Source organism: Pan troglodytes, chromosome 21, assembly GCF_028858775.2.
Source record: "Pan troglodytes isolate AG18354 chromosome 21, NHGRI_mPanTro3-v2.0_pri, whole genome shotgun sequence".
In the NCBI taxonomy this organism is placed as follows: Eukaryota; Metazoa; Chordata; class Mammalia; order Primates; family Hominidae; genus Pan; species Pan troglodytes.
Genome location: NC_072419.2, coordinates 10,909,924 through 10,917,174, shown reverse-complemented (window position 1 = coordinate 10,917,174; position 7,251 = coordinate 10,909,924). Strand labels below are relative to the sequence as shown.

The following is a 7,251-nucleotide window of genomic DNA, read 5'->3' as shown; positions in this document are numbered from 1 at the left end:
TCTATGGGACACAAAATCACTAAAAGATTTTTCTGTGCCATCAGCAGTAAGATATTAAAATATAAGTAAAGTATTCAAAGCCATAGACCAACCCCACCCACCCCACCTACTGAAGGGAGAGATTTATTTCAGAGAATTGTTACTGAACACCAGGGCTTCAGTCTAGGTCCCATTGTTTGCCACACAGAAAGCCAATCACTGAGACGATGGTATTGTCAGGAAAGAAGGGATTATTATATCACAGGTGATGTCAGACAGACAGGAGCCAAACCTCAAATCCATCCCTCCTCCCTGACTCAACTTAAAGGTTTATACAGCCAGAAAGGAAAACAGAAGGGCAAGGAAGAGGAGTTGGCCAACAGGGAGCAGGTAGTCTTCATTGTTCAAATGTAAGTTTCTCAAGCTTATGTAAGTTCAAATGTAAGTTCTATAGGCTTTAGTTCTATGGGTTTCAGCTCTGTGGCTTGTTGGAAAATTGGGCCAGTTTCAGAATAAGGCGGGGAAGGATGAGGACACTGAAAACAGAAATGTCACTTTGGTGCAGGAGGAAGGGCACTAGACTAAAAGGCAAAGGCCCTGGGTTCCAGTTCTGACCCTTTTTTCACCTTACTTTGTTCTGTTTCTGCACCTCAGCATCCTCATCTGTGAAATGAACCCATTAGATGAGAATCAGTTGATCTTTCAATTCTGCAAACACTGTATAGTCAGAGATCAATTGCAGAAAATGGGAGCTATCTGAACTGCATGAAGTGAAAATGGATCTAATCCAAGAAACTAAGAAAACTTTTGGAAAGGTCAAAAGAGCCATGACACCAAAAACAAGACTCAGCAACAATGCCCAAAACAACAACTCCGCAAGACAGTTGCTTCCTATGCCACAAACACAGGGATGCATCACCTTACTGGTGTCAGGGTCAGAAGTTTCCTGTGCAACCACCTGTTTAGAGCAAGGTCACACTCTGTAGACAGACATCCACCAAAAAAAACATGGAACGTGGTTGTCCTGAGCCCTGCCTCTCAGCACCTATGAAACCAATGACCACCTACTAGAATGCACTACGGGAAACTCAGTGTTTCCGTGGGCATTGCCTGCTTATCAGCAGAACCAATGAAAGCAACAGAAAGTTAGCCTTAATCCCCTTCAGAACCCTGGCTTCAGGGGCATCTGGCACATATGGATTTTTATTTTCCAGCCCCTTCATATTAAAAGGTCACTAGAAGGAAGTTGGAATGGATGGTGAGTCCAGTGCGCTGTGTCTACCCCAGGTGCTTTGTGCCAGGCACTGTACAGGGCACCAGAGATTCAAAGAAGCCCTAGACTCCAAGGAGCTTAGGGCCTAACTGTGTAGTCTAGAAGTGCAATACATTGGTGCTATTGAGAGTTAAAAGTCAGAACTCATGATGGAGTCTCGGTCATGAAAGAGCCCAAGGCAGGCAGTTGCCCCCAGAATGACAAGACAACGTAAAGAGAGAAAAAGTAGCTTGAAGCTATTCTTGAAAAGTCAGTCAGGGAGAGAAGCAATCTAAGAGGAAAGAAGAGTAGGAACAAAGGTATAGAGGAATCTGTAGTAATTTGAGAAACAGAGCAGAGCTGCATGATGTGCAGGGCCAAGACAGGGATGCATGGGATAGGGAGAGTTACAAGCTGCAGAGGGGAGAGGTAAATTAAGCATGGTTTTTGCAAGCTATGCTGAAGATCTTAGAAGGGCCAACGGACAACAGTGAAAGATTTTAAGCAGGAAAGAAATATGGACACCATCAGACTGGTGTCAGAAACCCTGTAAAGAGAAACTAGAATTCCAGAAATCCAAAGACAAAGCCAGGAGATTCTAAAGATAGAGAGAGTAAGAAGAACAAGGAGAAGTGGGCAGAGCCATAGTGAACTAGGGCCACACACGACACTTCAGTGAAAGGGTGGAGGTTCACCAAGCACAGCTACTCTTAGTGGTTCATGTAGCTGAGTCAGAGTGAGAAGCTACTGGTCAAAAGTCAGTGCCCAGTGTAGCGTCACTGAGCAAGAACAGCCTCATAACAGCTCCCTTCATGGAACCCCTGCCTCACCTAAAATGAATGGAAAGTTCTAGAGGTGAGGAGCAAATCTGGGAAGAGAGGATGGAGAAAGGGGACAAGAAAAATGGGGGAAAGGCAAAAATTGGTGACTATGTGTTTTCCCAAACCACACTGAATTGCATCAAAACACAGTCTCAACTCAGACCCCAGTCCACGTCCCTACTATAAAAACTGACCATGGTCCCTCAAATCATGAGCGGTTTTCTATGATCCCCTTGGACTTGCATGGAGACCCTTGTTAGTGACTTTCAGGCTACCCCTTGCCCTCAGTCTTTGGGAAGTTTATTTCCACCATTGAAAAAAAAAACTGCCTCCTTTTTCCACCTCCCCCATCCCACTGTGCAGGAACCTTGTCCTTCCTTAGCAAAACATTTCCCCAAGTCCACAAAAGAAAGGGCAGGCACCCTGGAAGCGGAGTCTGAGACAGATTTGGATGCACTTAATTTATTGGAAGAGGGATATCAGGAGAAAGAAAGTGAGAGGAGCAGACGGGGCAGAGGAAGGGCCTGATCAAGGATTTGGCTCAGCTGGAACCTAGCAGGGAGTTCTGAGCGTGAATTGAACCATCCTGAGAAAAGAGAGCCAGTCTTTTGTACCACCATGTCAGTCACTGGCTGAAGGCTGCCCTTCTTCAGCAAGAACACATAACCTCCCAGAGAAGGTGGCTCCCCCTCAACTAACGGCAATTTTGAGGAGAAGAAGCCCCCTCTAGCAGCCAACCCACAGAGCAGATGGATAAATGGTGCTGCTTCCTTGGAAAGGGCATCTGGGAAGGGCACCAACAGCATCTAGGGCAGGGGAAATGCTCATTTCATCAAGCTTGTTGCACTGGATCAGTTTTTCCTCTCTATGCCTGTCTTCCAGAAGACTCTCTGCAAGAGCTGAAGGAGCCCTGACCTTGGGGTGAATAAGTGAAGAGCAGAATTGGTCCCACTCGTCTCTTTCACATGGCCATGGGTATGCCATGAATCCAAGCAGGTCTTCTGGGACACAACTTCTCCAAGCAATGAGCTCACCACTCCCTGAGCCTCCACTCTCTGGCTGAGCCCAGGGATCCACGCTCTGGCTGAGCCCAGGCCCCATGAACCTGCACCCCCCACAGCTTCTTCTCCACAGCAGAGTCCAGTGGCCCCACTGATATTTGTCTTGGCTGCCCCAAGGACTAGCAGAGACGTTCCTCCCAAGTTGATAGGGCCCTTTTAGACAACTTTGCATGAGCACGGTTCTTCTAGCTGAGCTGCAAGCAACCATATGAACTGCTTCTCTAGCTCAAGATATGACATGAGCGTCTTCTTTCATATTGTTTTTAACTGATCATTCATGTCCTGCTATGGGAAGTTTAGCATCTCTCTCAAGGATGCTCCTCCTCATCAATTTTCTAAGAACTGCAGAGCCTGAATCAGTTTACGGGGGCATCACTGCCACTTCCAAATGCAAATAAAAGGGAGAATTGGAGTGCCACCAATTTCTGAGGCTATAACTTTTCATTTTTGTCGGTGTCAAAGACTGGACCAATACATCTTTGTCCCCTGCTAATGAATGTTCTTGGCCCAGATGCAGTGATGGCCCCGTGTTTGAGATACCAGGTTGCAGCTATCTTGGTTTACAAGGCCGCATGCAATCATCATATCCCAAAGACTACTGTGATAGAGGGCTCCCAGCCACACACATGTCAGACCAGAGCAAGTTCTCCCTTACCAAGGTCCCTAGGTCTTCATGCTTAACCCCATCCTCGGCCTAGTTCATTCCAACCCTGGAACCTCATTGTCCTTCCCGACCCCTGGGCTTGGTTCACACCAACAGATTTCCCTAACTCTGAATATCCAGGAACAGCAGTTGGAATCTTTATGCCTTCTCTCTCAGAGGATCCTGAGGCCCATATGCAAATAAATTCTTCCACCCACCCAAAGATCTGTACACCAAGAGGAAGCTTCCCCTCAGCCTCGAAAAACAAAAGACTTATGACAGACACTTTATGGTTGTCTTCTATGCTGTTCATGAAATATTTCTGGTTCTTCCTTCTTTCTGGTACAAATAGAATTGCACTTCTCTGCCCATTTGTGGTTGGGATGTGGCAATGTGACCATGTCTGGTCAATGAGGTGGAAGTACAAGTGACACATATCACTAGGCTGGCTATATAATTTACAGAGCCAGCTGGCGCAATGGCTCACACTTGTAATCCCAGCATTTTAGGAAGCTGAGGCAGATGGATCACTTGAGTCCGAGAGTTCAAGACCAGCCTGGGAAACATGGCAAAACCCCATCTCTCCAAAAAATTGTTTAAAGATTAGCCGGGCATGGTGGTGCGTATAGTCCCAGCTGCTCAAAAGGCTGAGATGGGAGGATCGCTGGAGCCCAGGAGGCAGAGGTTGCAATGATTCGTGATCACATCACTGTACTCCAGTCTGGGCAACAGAGCAAGACCTTGTCTCAAAAAAAAAAAAAAATAGATATTTCTGATGAAGAAAGTAGGACACAAGTGAAAAACAACAACAAATTACTTTTTCAATATGTGCACAGGTGCACAGGTGCACCTGGTGCACAGAAAAAAAACAAAAAACTTAAAAAATAAATTTACAGAGTCAAGTGCAAAATGAAAGTAAGAATCTTCTTGTTCAAAAATGTATTAATAATTTTGAGATGGCAACAGCAGAGCATTAAAACAAGCTCCTGGGCCGGGCGCGGTGGCTCACGCCTGTAATCCCAGCACTTTGGGAGGCTGAGGCGGGCAGATCACGAGGTCCGGAGATCGAGACTATCCTAGCTAACACGGTGAAAACCCATTTCTACTAAAAATACAAAAAATTAGCCGGGCGTGGTGGCGGGCACCTATAGTCCCAGCTACTCGGGAGGCTGAGGCAGGAGAATGGCGTGAACCCAGGAGGCGGAGCTTGCAGTGAGCCAAGATTGCACCACTACACTCCAGCCTGGGCGACAGAGTGAGACTCCATCTCAAAAAAAAAAAAAAAAAACAAGCTTCTGAGAATGGAGCCCTGTGTGACCGCCCAAGAGTTGCATGCCCATGAAGCTGGCTCTGCATATCACTTCTGGGGTGGTGCATTTCATTACCTGCATAACACAGTTCTCAGATTTTCCCATTCCTTTGGCAAGGAAACCAGCAACATTTGAGATTGTGGCTTCTCCATCAACCAAGGTCCATAAGAGATGCAATGAGCACAGCCCACCTACTCGCCCACCCATGATGGACATGTAGTGTAGCACGAAATAAACCTTTGTTGTTGGAGTTGTTTGTTATTGCAGCATAAAGTTACCCGTCCTGATTGATGCATGCCCTAACCCAGGACAAGAAGCTCCTCTTTGCCACATGTTTACCCAACAAAACAACCACTCACACACACTTTCCAAGACCAAAAAGATAATGTCTATCCCTTCCTGTCAATCTGATGAGCAACTAGTTCCATCTCTGCATAAAAATCTGGACTTGATTATGAACCACTTGTATAACTTTGGTGTTCCACAGAGTGTCTGACCCAGAAAAATTGGAATTCTAGACATTCTAAGTATTTTGAAGTTTGCCATTAAAAAATCCATAGACTTTTATTACACCCTACACGAGAAATCCCAACACAAACAGTCCTAAATAAAAAGGAAATTTGTTAACTCATAACTGGAAAGACAGAGGTAGGGTAAGCTGTGACTTCATTTCTTGGAGATTCCTTAGGCTCTGCCTCCTCTGTGAAGACTTTTTTCTTATGCTCCTGAGGGTGGCAAGATGGCGCCCAGCAGCAAGTGGGGTAGTGTCCTTTGTTCAAAGTCTGGAGGACACAGAGAACCTTTCATCTGACAATTAAAGTCCTTCCCGTCAGCCTCATTGGACCAAACTAGGTCATATCTCTACTCTCAGACAAATAACAGTTGCTAGGGGAATGCCAAGGGCTGATTGCTCCATTCATCAACATTTAGTGAGCATTTATTGAGTAGGAGATGTTATTCTAAGCTCTGTGATGGCAGGAACTTAAGTATGTGTTCTGCAGACATATATTGAGAAAGAAAGGATAGGTTTTCTGTGAGTGGCTTAGACTAGTCAGAACCACCCCACTCCCTTCCTGTCCCCAGCTAAGTCTGGGTTGTGCGTCCTTTACTTACTTACATGGACTGAGTGGAGGAGGAAGGGAGGATACCAGCACAGTGTTGGGGGTTCTGCCAGGAAATGGAAAGGGTGGTGGATATTGGGTGGACAATCAACACTGCCTACTCTATTCCTCTTTCTAACAAGACATCTTTCAAAACAGTGAAATCTAATTTTTCTCAAATCTGCTAACAAGTTGCCATAGCTCTCTCCTCGATCAAACCAGCTCCTCTCCTTAATAGACTGTCACCTTTCACTGTTCTGCCACTCCCACCTGCACCAGCCAAGCCCTTGAGATCTGTGTACTCCTTCTTCCTAACTCTCTGCCTTGACCCAAAACAACCTCTTCGGACCTACCTCTTTCAAGGTTTGGCCATAACACCAGGCTCAAGCATGCAAGGCCCTCTGCCCTCTACTTCCAATTACTGATTTTAATAATTATTTAACTGTAAAACTAATACCCACTCATTATTGAAAATCTGAAAAGACAGAGCAGTTAAATTACTAAAAATAATTATTCTCACCCAATAAATCTTTAGCCTATATTCTTCCAATCTCATTTCTATGTATTTTTACAAAGTCAAGATCGTGATGCATATATAATCTTTAGCTTGACTTTTGCTATTCATACAGTATTTATATAATATAGTGTTTCCCCATATTACAAATATATATAAATATTTTATAGATTAACACTCATCTATTCTCAGATAGTTTATAATTTTATTCAATCTTTCTTTTTCTGTTGAACATTTATTTCCAGTTTCTTGCTATTATGATAATGACAAACATTTTTACACGAGGGCTGCTTTCATTACATTAAATTGTCTCCTTAAAATAGATTCCCAGATATGGAATCACTAAATCATTAGATATGAAATTTCCATAGCTTTTCGTACATATTATGAAAATGTTGCAGAAGATGTTGCATTGTTGACACTCCCATTTGCAATGTATGAGAAAGGTTGTTTTACTGCATGTATTAGTTTCCAATTGCTGCTGTAACAAATTACCACAAATTCAGGGGCTTAAAAATCACACAGAGTTATTCTTTTACGGCTTCTAGAAGCAAGAAATTCAAAATCAGTT

The 7,251-nt window shown here is 44.3% G+C and overlaps 1 long non-coding RNA gene across 1 annotated transcript; it reads left to right on the top strand.

Moving 5' to 3' along the window:
* The first annotated feature begins 239 nt into the window (after positions 1 to 239).
* LOC107969931 (uncharacterized) lies at positions 240 to 5,047 on the top strand. Its single transcript, XR_001712099.4, has 2 exons — positions 240 to 389; positions 634 to 5,047. It is a non-coding gene; the product is annotated as an uncharacterized LOC107969931 (long non-coding RNA).
* Positions 5,048 to 7,251: the final 2,204 nt, after the last annotated feature.